The 20,506-nt window shown below is 34.2% G+C and overlaps 1 pseudogene; it reads left to right on the forward strand.

The window, feature by feature from the left end:
• Window positions 1–12,007: 12,007 nt before the first annotated feature.
• Window positions 12,008–12,668, forward strand: LOC105521041 (annotated as a pseudogene).
• Window positions 12,669–20,506: the final 7,838 nt, after the last annotated feature.

A 20,506-nucleotide genomic window follows, 5' to 3' on the forward strand; every position in this document is an offset into this window, starting at 1 on the left:
TACGTTAGATCCAATTAATACAATAAATGAATCACTTGAATTTAATGCAACTATGTCAAAGAGGTCACTTGAAATTTGTCAGTTTCAGTTATTCTTGTAAGTTCCTGAGGAAATTAGCAAAGGACACAATTGTCTTTTTGGTTTCTTCCCCTTCACTGATTCCACCTTCTTGTTTTTTCTTCATTGACCCTTCTTTTTGTGAGCTTCCTTATCAGTAGCCCTTACCCCATACTAACCTCTATCTTCAGAATGACTAGGTTACAGAAATTGTGAGAAAACCAAATCTGATGAAAATGGCTATACTGAGGCGTGGAAAACTTAGTTTTAATTCTCCTGTAGGGACTTCCACTGGTGCTTCTAGAAAGGTTGAGAAATTGGTGGTTCTAGAAAGATTGAGAGATTGGTGCTATTGTCCTTGCTACATTTCTCTTTGTGTCACTTTGAGCAACTACATAAGAAAATCTGTGCTTCTATATCCCTTTCTGAAGAGTTAATGGGTTGACCTATGTGTTTCACAGTGCATTATCTGCGGTCAGGAGTTCAAGACCAGCCTGACAAACATGGTGAAACCATGTCTCTACTAAAAACACAAAGATGAGCTATGTGTGGTGGGGCGTGCCTGTAACCCCAGCTACTTGGGAGGTTGAGGCAGGAGAATCGCTTGAACCCAGGAGACTGAACCTACAATGAGCTGAGAGTGTGCCACTGCATTCCAGCCTGGGCGACGGAGTGAGACTCTTTCTCAAAAACTAAGTAAATAAATATCTTTTTTTTTTGTTAATTTATCCTAATTTATCAAAGTAGCAGAATGTGCCTTAGGCATTAAAATGAACCTGGTTTATGGAATAATGCTGAAAGCAACAATATGATTTAATCATTCCAATTCTAGTTCTATGCCATCTCTGCTAATTAATTCAAATCAGAGGGGCTAAGTTAATGTAAAATAAACAAAATATAAATATACATATTCCTTACCTCCATCTCCCAAAGAGAAGGAAATATTTCTAAGTTCTTCATCAAGATTCCATAACATTCCACAGATATTCACATAATTTTCTTCTATTATGTATAAGAAAAGAGTACTTATTCCTGTGTAATATATGCTTCTACTAAATCACTGCAACTTAGATTCTGCACATAAAACAGTCTATTCTTTCGACCTTATTACTCTCTAAGTATGTTCAATAGATCAGAATCTATCTTCAGAAGAACCATTCAATTAACAGTCACAAAAAGGATGAAAGCCGAAGACAATTTGCAGCAATCATTATCACAAATTACTGAGAGAAGGAGTTTAGGGGTTGGGGACTGTATATTGAGATATTAGTCTTTATCCAGCCACTTTTGATTTTGTACATCAGTTAACCTCTTCAAAATCCAGTTTTCTCCTCTATAATGAATAGAATAGGTTGCATATTTCCTCTAAAGTCTCACTTTCCATCAAAAGAATCCATCTCTAATGCTGCACTTGAAAAAGCTGACCAGAAGAATATGCCCAGTTGGTATCTTTATTGAGCAGCAACTTTATTTTACTGTTGTTGAGATCCTCTATCATATTCTTAAAGGGAAGATCTTTGAAAGAAGTGGAATATTTTCCCCTGCAAACTCAAACATCTGCAAAGTTGTCTATTCTCAGCAGACAACAACCAACATACAGTATTTTTGAAATTAAACTTTGGGTATTTTGGCCACCTTTGACTTTGATTCACATCCTGTATCTTTGCAGCAGCTGACTTGAGTTATAACCAAAATCTGAATATGAGCAATAGCCAGAAAAGGCAGGTTTGGCAGTCTATGTGCAATGTCACCATTGCATGCATTTTCAAATCAAACCCAGCAATGCCAATGCTGCTCTTCTGAATCTCAATAGAGTCTTGTCAGAATCTAGACAAGAGTCCCTGATTTGTGCTCTATATGTGCCAGTACCAAGTAGGATGAAATTTAAGTAAGTATGGAAATCTTTTCCATATATTTTATGAATAACAAGAGAAAACAGAGCAAACACAGTAACTGACAACATGCTGTGTATAAAGGAATTCTTTTTCGGGGAAGAATGCTTCATAGTTAGTACTGTATGCTTCATAATGCATCATTTCAGGAGGCAAAAAATGTCTCATTTTAGTGACATGAAGATTGATCAAAGAGTTCATCTCAAGACAGCATGATAATTCCATTAATTTTTTCATCAATCGTGTATTATTATTTTTAGTTTAAACCATAATCAATTATTTTATTCAGTGTTGCCAAATGGCATTTTTATAATTCCATCATTCTTTTCATATTTATCAACTGGAAGGCTTCAATAAAGGCATTTCTCATCAGTTAGACTCTCTATTTACCCTTAATTGCAGTTTATATAGGAAAAGAACAGGACATTCTTAATTTGTTCTTTCTAACCACCAATTTTGAGGGCAAAATATTGGTGTTCAAGTTGCCTCTATAGTACTCAGTGTTGATTTTATTATTGCTACTTATTGTTGTTCACGATTTCAGCATCTTTAATATTGTTATGAATTCATGGGTAATCATAAAAAACTTCTATACATTATATTTACTGTTGTTTCTCCCATACTTTGCCCCATCTTCGGCCAGTTAATACAATGTGCTGAAACACATTGAAAAGTATCTTTAAAGTCACTCAAAATCATTTTTTTCTGTGAAATAATGCTACCAACCTGATGTACAATTAGCTTAATTTACTTCTGTTTCAATTTTTAGTTATTTATTTTTATTAATTTGATTTAAAGTTATTTTTAAAAATATAAAACATCTAAATTTTCAGAATCAGATATATATATATCAAGGTATAATCAGAGAAGTCTCATCTGCATTCCTTTCCCTCCTTCCCATTTCTTACAAAAGTAGAGCAAATGATATAAACTCTTCTGACATTTTATTTGTTCAGTTAATAAGAAATCCTGGAGATCACTCATGTCAATATATAGAGATCTTGTTTATTCTTTGATGCCTGGTTAGTATTTTATTGAATAGATGTAGCATAGATTATTCATCAGTCCTTAATTCATGAACATTTGAGTTTAACCTTTTGCATTTATACATATGCTACAAATAATAACTTGTGCTTAAGTCACTTTGGCCAATTTTTGTCAATTTTTTGAAAACAATTTCTAAAAATTAGATTAATTAATCAAAGGGTAAATACATCTACAATTTTACTGAATACTGTCAAAGCATTGTCCATTAAGGGCTACGGCATGTTGAAACCCCATCAGTGATATATGATAGTTTCTGCTTCCACCTATCCTCCTCAGCAGATTTACTTGATTTTTTTATTTTTGTAAAACTAATGGGTGACAATTAATATCTCAGTATAGTTTAAATTCTTATTTATTTTATTATGTGTGAATCTGGGCACTTTTTCATAAGCCCAATAATCTTCTTTTAAGAAACAAATATTTCTTATTGTATGCTCTACTTATATCTTTTCCCCATTTCCTTAGGGAGTTGGTCTTTTCTCTTTTGATTTATAGGAGTTCTTTGTATGTGACATTAATGGAAATGTCTTTAGTAATTGTTTAACTTATCCTTTGTTTACAGAGATTTTCTTTGTTTTATTTTGTGTTTTTTAAAATAAAGATCTATTAATCATTTCTCTCATTATTATTTATGTTGCCACGATTAGAAAATATTTCCCATACCCAAGTTACAAAGGAGTTCATCCATATTTTCTTCTAGTTTATGTGTGACATTCATTTTATTACGTTGGCATCTGTGGTTTTTACTGTAGAATTTATCCTAGTATGGAAGTGAGATATGAAGATGTTTTTATCTTTCTCAAATGACTAACCAGTTACCCCAGCATTGATTACAGTCAATCCCAGTTTTCAAGGATTTGATTTGCATGGATTTAAGTTTACACAGTTTAGTTAACACTGTCTCTCAATAACATGGCTAAAATTTCAGTTAACACACAGTATATTAGCTATAATTACATAAAGTATAAGCTTTGCTGCTAGCTTACAAGCTACTATATAAATAACAGAAGTACATCAAGAGATGCACATCTTGATCAGTGGCAAATCACACTACTTCTTTCAAAGGCTGTCAATAATTGGTCACTGTACATCTATTATTAGGTTCACATACAACAGCAAAACGTATAGTTGTGCTATACTTTCATGTTTTCTTCTACTGATAAGTCCTTATGATATTTTACAAAAATGGATAATTGAGAAAGAGTTGACCAACAAAGATGAAAATGGATAGAAAAGTGAAAATGCTGTAAGTAAATTTGAATCAAACATAAATGGAATTATAGAAGAAATGGCTCACTGTGGGAATGGTGACATTTCTGTCAGTTGAGAGATTGCACATACACAGCCAAAGGTATTCGATGACATAAATGACTAATATGGTTGTGATGAAAAATATGAAAATGTACTAAAAGAACTGATGCCAGAAAAAGAAAATCACATTAGAACTCTCAGCGATATTTCATAAGTTATATGCCAATAAGAAGAAGCTTAACACTGTTAAAAACCACTCTTGATAAGTGTTTATAAAGAAATTCAACTTTCTCAATGTTTCTAATGTCTTAAGTTAGTGTATTAAATAAATATTGCTTTTACTTTTTTTCATTCCTTGGTACACTTATAACCCACATTAAGAGAATTTTTAATGCTTTGAGAAAAATGATTTTAAAAACCATGGAAAAGTTATCATATTCCCACTGACTACTAAGATTGCTTTGTTTGATGTTAGCTTCAACAGTCATTTTTAATGTTCCCTACTACCATGCAAAGGGAAAACTGCCTGTATTAAATATTCCATCTTTTCCCCAGGGATTTGCAATGCCTGTTCATATAACATACTACATTTCTGCATGTACTTGAATCTGTTGTTGGAATTCCGATTCTATTCCATTGTTCTATGTGTTTCTTCATGTATCAACACATATTTTAAATTATAAAAGCAAGCTCACTGACATTTTTTTTCAAACTTTTTATGGCTATTCTTCACAGATAATCTTGTTTCAGAATATAAAGACATTTTTACTTCTTCCTTTTCAATCTTTCTATTTTTTATTTTTTTCTCCTTGTTACAACGCCTACGAATTCTGGGACAGTATTAAATAGAGGATGAGAGTAAGCATCCTTGCTTTGTTCCTAATATTAAATAAAAAGTCTTCAATATTTCAGTATTAAGTATGATGTTAGCTATAGAACCCTCTTCCCCACTGCCCATCTGCCCATGCTTATTCTTTATTACATTAAAAAGTTTCCATCTTTACTTAGTTTGGTGAGAATTTTTATTATGAACTGTTGTTATTGCATGAATTGCTGTTCTCATGGCTATTATTCCTTGTTTGTTTTTCCATATCAATTTAATAACCATTTCTAGTTCAAAATATTTTCAGAATTCTGTTAGAATTATATTAATTTATAAATTAGCAGTAAATTGATATATTTGTGATGTTGAATCTTTAGTTGAAAACATGATAAATTAATCTTTTAAAGTATAGTGTGCAATTTTCAGTAATGTTTTAAAGTTAAGGATTTTTAAAGGTATTCTTACGTTAAAGTTTTAACCACGTTTTTAATTATTTTTCTTTTATAACTATTTTTGCTTGCTATTATAAATGAGACTTTCCTCATATTTCTAACTGGCTATTGCTTATATACACAAAGACTAATAATTTCTATCTGCTTTTTAACCTTCTCCTTCACTAAATTCCCGTAGATGAAAACAATTTTTTTCATAGATTCTCTTGGATTTTTGAAAAGTTTGATCATATCATAACAACGGCTAATAATACTAGTTTTATATCTTGCTTTTCACTATTTGTCCTTTAATGGATTTCTCTAATTGCATTGGATAATAGCTTCAATGCAATGTTAAGCAGATGTGCTGATAGTTGGCTTTCTTGTCTTTTGTTGAAAAGTCTCTAGTATTTCCCCATAAAGTAATATACTGGATTATGAATTGTGGTATAAAATTTGTAGAAAATGTCATATGAGTTTTTTTTTCTGTTACTCATGGTTAATCAATTTAGTTTTAAGGAGATTTTTAGAAAACAACTACTACCATAATCATATCACAGAAATTCCTCAAAGGTTAAATAAATGATTTATTAAGAGAAGCAGAGGAACACACACACACACACACACACACACACACAGAGAGAGAGAGAGAGAGAGGTATTAGTAAGGAGATAGCTTGCAGGAAGGTGATAGAAAAAGAGTCGTTATTCAGTCTATTAATCAAAGATAATAACCAATGGAATGCTGTTAATGTGTGCAGCATCAGTTAATGCTGGAAGAAGCAGCATAACAGGAAAATTCCAAAACCAAATATGAAGAACTTCATTGGGAAAATCAAATAAGAACTAATATTCAAAGTTCTGTATTTAGATTAGTCTAAGAGCTCGTTTGATGTACTAGGTAACCTAGAGATAAAATTGATCACATGTGAGGGGGAACTCCAGTCTTTCATCCTTGAAGACATATTCTAGGCTCAGTTGAAACTTGATAATAAATAAGTTATTTTAAATCAACCAAGAAGAGACCACTAATATTAACTTTCTATTTGTTCAACTCTGCAGCTATTCAATCTGGATAATTTTGACATCTCACATTCAATACTTCAAACTTAGTAGAAATGCTTTCTTCTAGCTAAAACTCCTAGTTCTAGTTTCTAGTTCCTTCCTTCAATTGTTTTAGAAGATACATGACGCCTGCCATGCTAATCATCAAAACTCTCATTCATAAAGGGGTGGCAAATATTTTAAAGGCACATGTGAAACAAAATGGGTTTATGATAAAATCAGAAATCTTCTCCTTTCCATAATCCCTTCTGGGTTAATAATCCTGCCAAATCAAGGATTTGTGTGACAATAAGAATTTATATTGGTTTGAACAAACACCCAAGTCATTCTGAGATTCCAGCTGCACCACACCTCACTCAAGCAGGTTGCTGCTCATTGCCTCATATAAGTGGATATACCAAAAGGAGAAAAACATGCAATCTCTGCCCTATCATGCTGTGTCAAATGTATTATCAGTGCCTTCTGCATTTTCCTAAATTCAAGATCATAGGTTGCATTGCAACCCTTGTTATACTGTTTGACTTTAGTCAATTCTTTATAATTTGTAAATAAGTTTTGGAAATGCTGATTTCGATCATTGCAATTTTCCCTTTACATTTTTACATATGGGAATGATATTGGTTCAATCATAAAATTATTTTGCTTTACTTGAGGGAAATAGTACTATATGTCTACATCTACATAATAATTTCAACACTGAGAATTTTGCTTTGAATACTGTGTAGCCCAGCTTGTAGATATGGAAAGAATACCTAAGAATTGAGATGTGTGAGTATCTTTTTTGACTGGATACTAAAGCCTCTGCCTACCAGTCATCTAGTGTGACTACTAGATGTTTGGAGAAAGCCAAGCAAGATATGCAAGCAAACTTCATTTTGACCTGTAAGCCATGTAAACCAGGAGGATGGCTTCTCCTGGGATTGTCCTACAAGGACTACTTTGCATATGCAATAAAGTTTGCCAGACAGCTGCTCCTGAGAGCTAAACTTTTAAAATTTTTCTACTTTCTATTTTTGTTTTGTGGAAAAGATCCAGACAGCCAAATATTTGTGCTGGAATTATTTCCTTGTCCTACTCCTGCCGGACACAAAAGCCAAGAAAACATTCTATTTGCTTGTTCCAAAGGGGTCTTATATAGATGACTAAATGGCAGGCATTGAGCTATGTGAAAAACAAAAGCAGTTTATGTGACAAAGGAGAGAGAGAGACAAATAAAAGAACAAGAAAATAAATCTTTGTCTCACTATTTCACTTGAAGACAATATTAAATACTCAACATTTTAAAATCCTCCTATTAGTTTTATGTGACCACTTTTGCAAGAAAATATAATATTTCTGTGTTCTCCAATATACGTTTCTATTTTGGTTTGAGATGGTAGAAAACACAACCAGGAGCTAGTAGAACACACCCCCCATCCCCCAAACTCCCCCCAATAAACCAGCAACAACAGCAACAACAAACGATTTTCATAAACACAATGTTCAGAACTGTTAGATAAACATGCCAATTTCGAGCTCTAAGTACATGAATGCTGTTATCCTGTGATTTGAAGAGTAAATATTTTTCCAAAGTGTCTTATTTGAGAAAGAAAATTACGATATAGATGCAATTTTGTGCTGACATCATTCTACACTGTTTGAAAATAATAAAAATAGCCTGTGTTAGGAATTTTTTTTTACCTTATATATCAAATTCGATGCCTTTCTTTGAAAGTACCTTATTAAATAAAATTAAAGCCTCTGAGATCTGGGGAATGACTGATCTAGGCTTGGGGAAGGAGGATGATGAGAGTTGCTAATGACATTGCTTATCAAGAATACTCTTCCTATTTGGAAATTGCCAACAGAACTCTTGGAAGGACATCTCCAATCACTCTTTAAAGAGTGCGATCAGTGTGAGGAAGTGTGAAAAGTACCTCCAGATAAAATGGAAAACAGGAAATCCTTCAGGATGAAAGACGGAACATTAAAAAAAAAGAAGAATTCTCTCCTTCCTCTAAATGACTAAGACACTACATTAGATAGGAGTGGTGCAGGGACAAAGAAATGCTATATAGGATTTCATATGGGAAAAAGGAATTTCAGCTGCAGTAACTGGGAAACGATTGGATTAGATAGTATATGTGGTCTCTTTCAACTGTACAATTCTGTGATGTAGGTATTATAGGAGCAGAATGTTTACTGCAGTATTATTCATTACAGTGAAAACTATTGTGTCCTAGGCAGAACATCATGATTGTCAGAATAGTATGAACATGTAAATGCTTATCGTCTAGGCTTTTCACATGGTTAGACGTAAGTGTCCTCTTCGTTGGCTCTTGTCAGCCTCAAGCCCCTTGCCTGGGAGATGTCTGGTTTTGCTGAGAGCCCAGCAATTTGCCAAAGGGAAATCTTCCTCTTGGGTGAGCAGCTCCTGATTGATATCACCAAGTCACATCATCTCTCAGAAACACTGAACGGGAAAGAATCTGCAAGAAGGAGAGAAATTAAACAAATGGATGGCCTAATAATAGTAAAATCTGAAAAGCCCACAGAAAAGGAAAATAGACCAATCAAGAAAATGCCATGATGGCACTGTTTGAGATTACAGGGAAGTCTGATGTCCTGATGTCCTGACATCCTAACCCAGGCAATCACCCAAAGCAGCAGTTAGTTAATAGTTGTCAGTATGAAGTGAAAATCTAGCAACAGAATTTTGTCTATTTTAATGGACACCTTCCATTTCCTTTTCTTCAACCAGGCATGGTTCCTGTTCTTTGCAGGAGGAAATTTGGTCATCCACAGACTAATACTTCGTGAAATTTTACCTGACAGACTTTATTTGGAAACAGGATCTGTCAATCTTGCCTGGGATTTTTATGCTTACAGAGAATTTTCTGCAGAACCCCACACTTCACTCTATTAATGACAGATTCTAACAGGTGTTATTTTCTTGTCAAACTTTTCATTCCTCTCATGACTGTTAGACAGAGACCACCTCCAAACTCAATTCTGAAGATTCACAGTTTATCGTCTATTTTTACCACCCTCTCCTCTCCCTCCTCCCACATAAATCTTCAGATGCCTTTCTGAAATGGATATTCTGACCTTAAACCTTCATTCTATGTCTTTCTATTGTCCCAACTTCCTATGGACATTTTGCAGTTTGTATTCTTTCTATCTCCATGTTAAACATTTCTTGAGGTTCTTTTCCTTCATAACCCTAAACATGATGTATTAGGTAACACCCTTTTGATAGTAGTTAATTCTTTATAAAATATTAATGTCTTTTTTTTCCTAGGCTGTAAACATTTTCTAACCTAGACTCGTGACTTTAATTATGGGAATGACAGTCTCTGTGGCATTCAGGTAGGAAAATACTTTCAAAAAATCACTACAAGTATTCACCCAAAGTCGTGATGGACCTTCTTAAGATTATATTTGAGATTTATCTCCCCTGTAGGAATCTATCACGTAGAATAACTTTTCTACTAAACCATTTTTATAATTTATAGAGTGTTTTTTTCCAAATTAAGTAAGTTGTTTGGCAAATATCTGGTTTATATATAAAATGATGATAAAATATTGATTTGGGTGACCCTTCCTAAAACGGACTTTTGTCCCAAATTATCCAATTTGGTTGTACTCACATCTGAATTTTTTCCACAAAGTTCAAGACTTTTCTTCACTTTTAGCATTATAATATGGCTTGTGTAGTTTTTTGTTTTGTTTTGTTTTTGTTTTTGTTTTTGGAATTTAGGCTGCTACATATCTGATAATATGCCTTATAAGAATGTGGTCATGAAAAGTATTAAGCCTACTGAAAGATTTCCAGGTTACCATAAACAAGAGGCATTGCCAGTGTGTGTACACAGGCAACACAGTTTGATTTAATCTCATTAAATCCACTGTATAAGGAGGAGTTTTTGCATTACTGCCTATTAGCCTCTCTCTGTTTTCATCGGAGACACACTGGTAACCACTGTTAGCATAAAAAATTCCCCAAAGCAAAAAGTCTATTCTGTAAGTATAATTTCATTAGGAATTTACATGTAAAACCACAAAATCATAACATATGTTCTATTATTTACTAACATCCATTTGAATATTTCATCCAAGTAGTTCAAAGTGTTTAAACAGTTTAAAAATAGATAGAAGTCAAATTTCCCTTAAGAAATCTATTTTAAAATATTGTGAGCATATGTCTGGTGTGTTTACAAGGAAACCGAGTTATAGTATTTACTAGTTAATTGATCTGAAATCTGATGTATATCTTATCACATCAAAGGTAAATTGAAAAGCGAATATATAACTAGTTCTTCTTTTTATCTTTGGATAATTTTTTCTCTAGACTAGTGACTGAAAAATAATTTTCATGATTTTCTCTCAGTGTGTTTATTAGGGGACTTAGCACTCTTACAAAGTGATTTACTCAACATGGACAATTGTGTATATCTTAAGCATTCCTATTCACATATGTTCTGGGACTTTCTGAAAGATAACCTCATGCCATATTAATTAGATGAAATTTTTAAATCCCACCAGAAACGTAAGGTCATGTTCCCAAAATTCATCTCATTTCCTTTCTTGGAGTATATACAAAAAGACTTACCATGCTTCTACATGCAGTAGTGAGACTTTTAGACAAAATAATCTTCAGTTGTTCATTCTTCGTGTCTAAGGCAGCTTTTGTCTAGAAAAATATTAACCTCTTTCAGCAGTCCCAGTAATGCTTCAATTATTCTTGGGAGACTTAATATGAACATAACTCTGTGTGTGTGTGTGTGTGTGTGTGTGTGTGTGTGTGTGTGTGTGTATGACTTATTCCTTCATCAAAAATATTAAAAAATCATTAAGTTGCTTTGTAGGAAGTTGGATGAGAAGCAGCTCCATGAGCCTCCTGAAAAGTCCTTCAGAGGGGATTATAGTGTACTCCCTTCTGATATTATGTAGCAATTATATTTCTCTTTGGCACCGCTATGTAATTTCCACTGGAATAAGATTTATAAGTTATTCATTTAGATTATTTTGGTGGTATACAATTAATTTTTTTATGTTCTTGTTTTCGGTAATTTTTGTTCTTTGATTTTTTTGGGTTTGTGGATGGTGATCTAAGTTAACTCCTATCATTATCAAAATTCCTTAGGATAATGTGATAACCTCCTTGCTGCATTTTGCATTCTGCTTCTTCAATTTAGAGTAACTGGCCACCCCTTGAGAATAAATGGACACAAAGTTTTTAGGTATTTTTCCACCTCCTTGCATTTTCTTTAGCCTTGAGTTCAACCCAAATTTTGCATTTGGTTTGGTCTTTAAAGTATTTTGCATTCTTGGGTAAGGAAGACTGTGAATGCTGAATAATGACCCACACTCTTACATTCATGCTTACAAATTATGGCACAATATTAAAAGACCAGTTAATTCCATAAAATATTATAAGAATTCTCAGTTTCGCTGGAGGTTTCCTGCGCCAGTGTTCCCTCGTGTGGCGTGAATCCGAGGGCGTCATGTTGAGATGGCAGCTGCGGTGACTCGCGGGATCAGGAATTTCAACCTAGAGAACCCAGCGGAACGGGAAATCAGCAAGATGAAGCCCTCTTCCGCTCCCAGTCACCCCTCTACCAACAGCCTCCTGCAAGAGCAGATTATTCTCTATCCAGAAATTAAGGGAGAGATTGCTCATAAAGATGACAGATGCTCTCATTTCTAAAAGATGTGTATGTTGATTGCAAAGATCCTGTGTCTTCCGTGCAGGTAAAAGCTGCTGAAAAACGTCAAGAGCCAAAGGAATTCAGATTGCCCAAAGGCCATCACTTTGACATAATAAACATTAAGAGCATTCCCAAAGGCAAAATTTCCATTATAGAAACATTGACATTTCTCAATAATCATAAACTTTATCAAGAAACATGTACTGCTGAGAAAATAGCGCAAGAATACCATTTAGAACAGAAAGATGTGAATTCCCTTCTTAAATATTTAGTTACTTTTGAACTCAAAATCTTCCCTCCTGAAGACAAGAAATCTATACAATCAAAATGAAGAAAATCACAAAAAATTCCTATGTGTACTCCTCATCCCTCATGCTGTATATTTTCTCATTTTTTGCATGTTAAATTATGTTCACTGCGAAGTGTTTAATGCTCTCATTGTGAAAGCATACTCTTAATATTTATTGAGCTCCCTGACTTTTCAAGATTGCCATAGAATATATTTTGTTTTCTTTTCATTTGGTTTGGGCATATTTCATATGTACCTGTCAGCATGACTAATCAGCACCTCTGTACCTTTATTATAAGTAAAAGAATCAATTTGTTATTTGAGACACATCATACCAACTTTTAAATTGATCATATGACCTCTTGGGAAATGTCCTGAATCCCTCATTTAACTTTTACTTTCCAAGTTACGTGTTTAGTTCATTCTTCATATGTGATAGTGAAAATAAAAGCTTTCCTGACTCTTAAGACTGACATTTTCTTGTTAGGGAAAGAGACTCAATAGAAACGTAGACTAACAGTATTTCCCAAATAAATAAAGGCACACAGGAGAAAACAATGAATCAATAGAATCAATGAAAATTACTACTCCTGGGAATAAGAAGTACTGAGGATTTATTTTATTTTGAATTGGTTTTAAGTATGGAATAATTGTCTTTACAGTTATAAAAGATAATTAGTGGTATTTGCAAAATGTTGGAAATTTCTGCTTTGACAAACAAATAGGTAAGTCTCATGGCCTTCAGAGAGGCAGGCAGCAGTAGAAATTTTCGAAAAAGTAATATTTTTCTGGATTTAACATGGAAATAGAAAAATTTAAAGAATAATTTAAAAACCATGATAAATGAAATTTAGTGATTATATGTAGTTTCGGATGTTAATGCTAGTTGAGAGAAGAGAGAAAAAATAGTAAGTAAAAGCAGAGAACAGGATCACTGGAAGGGACCTGAGAAATTGCTGCTTCATCCATTTTAGCAAACTTATTAGCACGGCATGTATCTTGAGTGAGAGTGTGTGAGTTTAGCTCTGCCTAATACATTACTACTTGTGGGATCTTTGGGAGACTATATCCTCTTTGAGACTGAATTTCTTCAAAATGAGAATAATGCTAACTTACTTAAATTTAAGGGTTATCACGAAGAGAAATGAAGTAGTAAAGGACTACAAAGGACCAAACAAATATGAATTTCTTTTCTTTTCTTTTTTTTTTTTTTTGCAGTGGAGAAACAAGCACCTGGGGAGAATATATGACATAGGGTTTCTGTAGTTTATGACCTAGCCAGGCCCAGAACTTAGTTTTTCAAATCCTAGTAGTGTGCTTTTTCTGTTGTGCCAAAGAGCAGCACACCTCAGAGAAGGGAAAAGGTGTGAATTATGATATACTGGGGTTGTCAGTGCTTCTGAGGGAAGATGGGCATCGCTACTTCCCAGAGATGCCCCTGGAAATGATAGAGAAGATACTGAGGAATTCAACATGATGATGGAATGAGGCTTTTGTAGTAATGCTGAGAACAGAAAAATAGACTAAGTGGAAAATTTGTAAGCATGTCTTTGAATGTAGATTTGTTATGTGAACAAACTACCTAGTTAATTTTTAGTTCAATACAATAGTTGTTTTAAGAAAACATGAAATAACTTCACAATATAAAATGTGTTTTAAAGCTCCTGTAAATCAGTCAAAACTTTATTCCTTTTATCATAATAGTCACTAATTGAGTCACTAATACTAGGACACTCTATTTCTGAGCCATCTTCTCTACTCATATGTGCACTGTGTGGTTAGGCAGCTGTTATGTGGTGTCACATGAAAAAATAAAGGACTTCTTCCCACACCATTAAAAAAAAGAATTCTCAGTTTCACAAGAGACTTCTGATAGACTAATTAAGAAATTCTCTCAAATGTATTGTTGAACAAAATAATTATTTATCATAAGTGTTACCCCAAAGACTCTAACCATTAGGTATAGATTCACTTTTCTGAATGTTGAAAGATTAATTGTATTAACAGCTGAAAAAATCATTTATTTTATTTTATTTCTGAAGAGGAAGTACTCTCTCTTTTGGCATTTCTTTTTTGCTTCCTAGTCAGACTTAACTTGAAGTCGAATTAATTCAAATAAATGAAAAGAGCTAAATGTCATACAATTAAAGCATAAGGGAAGATAGCATTAACAATGGAGACATGATGGATTTGTCAGTGGAACTTTTTTTTTTTTTGGAGACAGAGTCTTACCCTGTCTGAAGTGGAACCATCATAGATCACTACAGCCTCGAACTCCTGGGCTAAAGCAATCCTCCTGCCTCAGCCTCCTGAGTAGCTGGGACCACAGGCATGCACCACCATGCTGACTGATTTTGTGTATGTTTTTGTAGATACAGGGCCTCACTTTGTTGCCCAGGAGTTTGCCTGGTCTCAAACTCCTGGACCCAAGTGATCCTTCCACGTTGGCCTCCCAAAATGCTGAGATTATAGGCATGAGCCACCGTGCCTAGTCAATGAAATTATTTTAAAGGCTATTAGAAAATACAAATTTAAAAATTGGTAGAAATGAAGAAAGACTTTCTTGACTAAATTTAAATGAATCTATATACTATAGAAGCAGATGTGATGGAATGATTTCAAGGTAAAGTGTACCATTTAATTACACACATTTGGAACTGAAACTCTGTAGCTATGTAAATTTGCTATGGTGCCTAAAACAGTTTGAATCAATACAGGTGAACAGCATCTACTTTTTTATTTGCCTATCTAGTTATATTCTCTCTCATCCATTTGACATAAACTTATTTAGTATGTGCCTTATGTCATGCTAATCCTTCCTGGTTTCAATTAACTTCGAGAGTTTATTGGTTAATTTACCAATAAACTAATTTACCCTGGAGGTAATGATATAACAAGCAAAACATTTTATTTTCTCTTGCTTAGCTGAGTGAATGTAGTCCCCCTGTGTTAGGCACTAGGGGAGAGACAAAGATCAGTAAAACACAAACTTGCCCTTCATTCACTCAGAGTCACTGGAGAAAGTAACATGTTAATAGCATCATAAGAGTAATAACAGAAGTATGTATAAAAATCAGTGTTCTTATAGAATAAGGGTTCATTTGTTCTAAACAAGACCAGGAAAGAATTAATCTGAGCTGGACTTTTTTTCTTTTTTAGTTTTAGTTTATTGACAAACAATAATTGCACATATTTATGGGATGCAATGTGATGCTTTAATAAATATATACATTGTGGAATGAGCAAATCAAGCTAATTAACATCTTTATCACCTCCTATACCTATTGTTTCTTTGTGGTGAGAACACCTAAATCCATTTTTAGCAATTTTAAATATACAATATGTTGTTATTAACTATAGTCATCTTGCTGTACAATAGATTATCAGAACTCATTCTTGTTGTCTAGCTAAAGCTTTGTACCTTTTGACCAACATTTCCCATTTCCCCACCCATTCCCTATGCTCAGTCTCTGGTAATCACCATTCTACTCTCTATTTCTACAAGTTCAAATTTTTATATATTTTTACTTTTACTTTTTACATTTTTAATTTTTGTGGGTACATAGTAGGTATATGTATTTATGTCATGGGGTACATGAGATGTTTTGATATAAGCATGCAAGGCATAAAATAATCACATCATGGAGAACGGGGTATCTATCCCTTCAAACATTTATCCTTGGAATTACAAACAACCCAATTACACTCTTCCAGTTCTTTTTAAATGTACAATTAACTTATTATTGACTATAGTCACCCTGTTACGCTATCAAATTCTAAGTCTAATTCATTCTTTCTATTATTTTTGCACCCATTAGCCATCCCCTCGTGCCCCCTACTTCTCCCATCCTTCCCAACTTTTGGTAACCATCGAGTTCAATTTTTTAGATTCTACATATAAGTAAGATCATGCTTCAAAGCATCATTAACAGGAACTGACAGCCAACTGAATCTCGAAAGGCCTATGTGAGTGTAACAGACAAAATTTCAAGAAGGCGTAGGATGAGAAAATGCATAGAAACATGGAAATAAATTGGTTTATTCAGTGAGAGAGAAAAACATAAGAAAAGAGTGGCAAGAATAGAGCCCTGGGAATCACTAGTATCTCAGGGAACTAAGCAAATGAAGAAAGGGGAGTCAGAGAATCAGAAAACCAGGATAGAGCCATGTTTCTGAAGCTAAGGGAAGAAAAAATGGTCAGAGTGAAGTAGACAGTATCTCAATGCTGGGGAAATGGCAAATAAGATAAGCTTAAAAATTATCTGTTATGCACAGCATTAGGAGATCAGCAGTGTTTTTCCAAGAGCCATTTTAGGAGACTAAAGAGGGCCAAGTTGCTAACTTCATTTCCTGTTTTTAAAGAAAACTGAAGATGAAGATAAGACATCCACCATTAGAAATTTACTCACGTTCTATTTAGGGACATAAAATATAAGTGCATTTATTATTTGAGTCAGCCCTGTGCTATGACACAGTTAGCATTATGCAGTGGTAGCTATAAATAGAAAGGATAAGTTTTGACGGAGGCTGTCAGAGGGGTAGGAACAATATGGGGCTTTCTACAGATAAGAGACCCCAAGACTGGGAGAGGGACACTGTGGGAACTGTATGAAGGAGTGTAATATGAACTTTACAATTTCACTAAGTGTAACAGAGCATAAGTCCAATCTTTATAAGTGAAAGCACTTGGGGAATTACTCTGTTTCGAGGATGACATTCTATCACCTCTAAACAAAGAGAATACTTTTCCATCAGGGCAGTTCCATGAAAGTTGAAACAACTGACATGACAGAAAAGAGAAAATTTGGAAAATCAAGGATGTTGAGAATATTTCGACGCATTTAAGTATTTAGCATTCTGTGAGGTTGGTTTTTTTTTTTAACATTACTTTCTCCATAGAAATCAAAACATGAAATACTTCAATGAGATGTCATTCTACCATACTATTTGCAAATATGTAATGTAGTCAATTATTTTCTGGATATCAGCAGAAATTACTGGTCCTGAGAGTGATTCTCCTTTATTTAAACCTGGTCTTAAGTATGTGTCTAATAAGATGGATGTTGTTATCAAGGAAACCATTGTATTCTCACTCTTTTACCCACTGCATTCCTACTCAGGTCCCTGCATTCTTTGACTTCCACAACAGAAATAAGTGTGGACACACACATTATTTTCTATAATTTAAAAGACCAATAAAAGTTGTATATTTAGCTGTCATAGGACAACACAAACTACTGTCTAGCAAATGTAATTTGTTGTCCCCCCCAAAAAAAAAAACCCTCTTAAAGCACAAGTTTCTGAGAGAAACAAATAATGGTAAAAGGGTACTTTTTTGAAGGAAAAGTTTGGGAAAACAACATTTTATGCTATTTAAAATTCATGCTAACAAATAAAAATCAATAGCTTGACAGACTCAAAGTTCAAATCAACAGGAGAGGTGATTTAAGTTACATCTATCTACATTTAGGACATTTGGCAATTTAGCATCTGTGTTTCCAATAAACGTCAATAAAATTCCTTTTCCAAATTAAAAAGCAAGATTAGGAAAGAAAAGAGACTCTGGACTGAACTATAAACTCTGGCACATGTTTCTAAGAAACAGGGAATTAATAAAACATTCTGAAAATTTAATGAAATACTATATTTAATAGAGAAAAGAAAATTCAAGCAGTCTCTTTTCCTGAATTCAATTCACACATAGAAACTAAATAATACGAGACTGTGCATTAAGGAAAGATCATGTGAAATACTTTGAAAAGGTGCATTGCCCGATGTATACAGTTTTTACACTGTTTATCTACATTTCTTCCTTCCATTAGCAAGCAGGACAGCATATATAAACATAAAGTTATATTAATATGTTCTGATCACCATCAGTGCAGGTAACTAATAACTATCTGTCCTTGGACAAAAAAACGACTCTGATTATACATCAAAGATAACTGAAGATCTGTTCACCTAACAGTAGATCTCTCAATTGTTTGTATTCCACTCCTGGTGAAAGGTGAGATTTACCTAAACAGAAATAACCATAAAAGCTGAATTTGGTCTATTCTTCCTAATGTTCTTTGCTTCCTTTAACACTTTCTGCAGTCACCACTGGAGCTGTATAGCAGCAAATCAAATTGAATGGACTATATACAAAAAAAAAAAAAAATCAGCAGATCGGAAATTTATACAGAATGCTCCGCTTCTACTTTGTAATATTACTCATTGCTCTTTCAACTTGGTTTCACCTTGATTTCCACTCTTCATCCCATGTCAATAGAAAAGTAACATAATTTGAGTGTTTACCCTGCCTCTTATGGTATATTCCTAAGAAACACTGCATTGGCTCCTTGTGTGTGGACAATGGATACCTCAATCCACAGGAACTCAGACATGAAATTTCCAGCACAAACAACATTATTTAGTAGGTTAATTCCAGTCCCAGATGAGTACCCAACCCAGGAATGGAATGGTTTTAATTTGTAAGAGGAAGCTATCAAACAGGCTATAACTCTTCTCCATTCAGCTTTGGGGACTCACTGCCACCAGTCTGAGTCAATTTTGGTTATTTTGATAACTAGTCTTGCATGAGCTGTTCAGTCTTAAAAGTTTTGGCATGGGCATGTGGAAGTTTTCTTATTTTAGTAGAGGAGTAGTTTGTATCAGCATAAGCATCCTGCAGATATCAACTATAAACTCTGGACCAAACAGAAAAAAATAATCACTAATTTTTACTTTTCTTCCCAGGTCAGGTCATTAAACCCTGTGGGAGTCAGACTACAGAGTCTGTGGCAGTCATTATAACTGGAAAGTAAGGGACAAACCCCCAAATGAGAAAGCCACAAGAGGAAAGCACAAAAACATAAAGTGGAAACCTGAACCATGTACATAGGAGAGACTGCAGGAAGCCCTCTGTAAATACCACTTGAAAGTCTGAAAGAAATGAGTGGATATTTTAACTCCTGCCCTCCACAGAGGAGACAAAAGTGGAGACTGAGGCCAGCTAAGTTGTCTTTCTGTTAGAACAAAATCAATATTTTGTTCAGAAGGAAATAACCTAAGGTCTCTATAGCATATCATACACATTACTAACATTAAAAAGATGAACAATGCCAAGGCTTGGTGAGAATGTTGTGCAGCTAGAACTCTCATATGCTGATAAATGGATTATAAAGTGAAGCAACCACTTTGGAGAACAGTTTTGTAGTTTCCTAAAAAGTTGAACATACAACTACCATATGACTCAGACACTCCCTTGCTACGTATTTACAGAAGGGAAAAATATGTATGTGTACATACAAAATTTGTAAATAAATGTCCATAGAAATTTTACTGTCATAACCCCCAAATCGGAAATGTTCCAAATGTCTCTCAACAGGTGAATGGATAAATTGTGACAAATCCATAAAACACAATAAAAAGAGAGTGATCAGCCGGGCACGGTGACTCATGCCTGTAATCCTAGCACTTTGGGAGGCCAAGGTGGGCGGATCACAAGATCAGGAGATCAAGACCATCCTGGCTAACATGGTGAAACCCCATCTCTACTAAAAATATAAAAATTTAGCCAGGCGTAGTGGTGGGTGCCCGTAATCCCAGCTACTCAGGAGGCTGAGGCAGGAGAATGGCATGAACCTGGGAGGCGGAGGTTGCAGTGAACTGAGATTGTGTCACTGCACTCCAGCCTGGGCGACAGAGCGAGACTCCTTCTGAAAAAAAGAAAAAAAAAGAGAGAGTGATCTGTTTATACATACAAAAACATAGATGAACATCAAGATGAAAATGCTGAGTGAAAAAAGATAAAGAATAATATACAATATGATTTTACATATACATATATATGCACACACACACTCACATATACATTTCATATATTTCTAGATAATACGAAATAACCCATAGTGGGGGAAAAAAAGCAGATTTATAATTCCTTGGGGAAGCAGAGCAGTGGATGGATGGATAGACTGATAG

The sequence above is a fragment of the Colobus angolensis genome, unplaced genomic scaffold, assembly GCF_000951035.1.
Source record: "Colobus angolensis palliatus isolate OR3802 unplaced genomic scaffold, Cang.pa_1.0 Scaffold394, whole genome shotgun sequence".
Lineage (NCBI taxonomy): Eukaryota > Metazoa > Chordata > Mammalia > Primates > Cercopithecidae > Colobus > Colobus angolensis.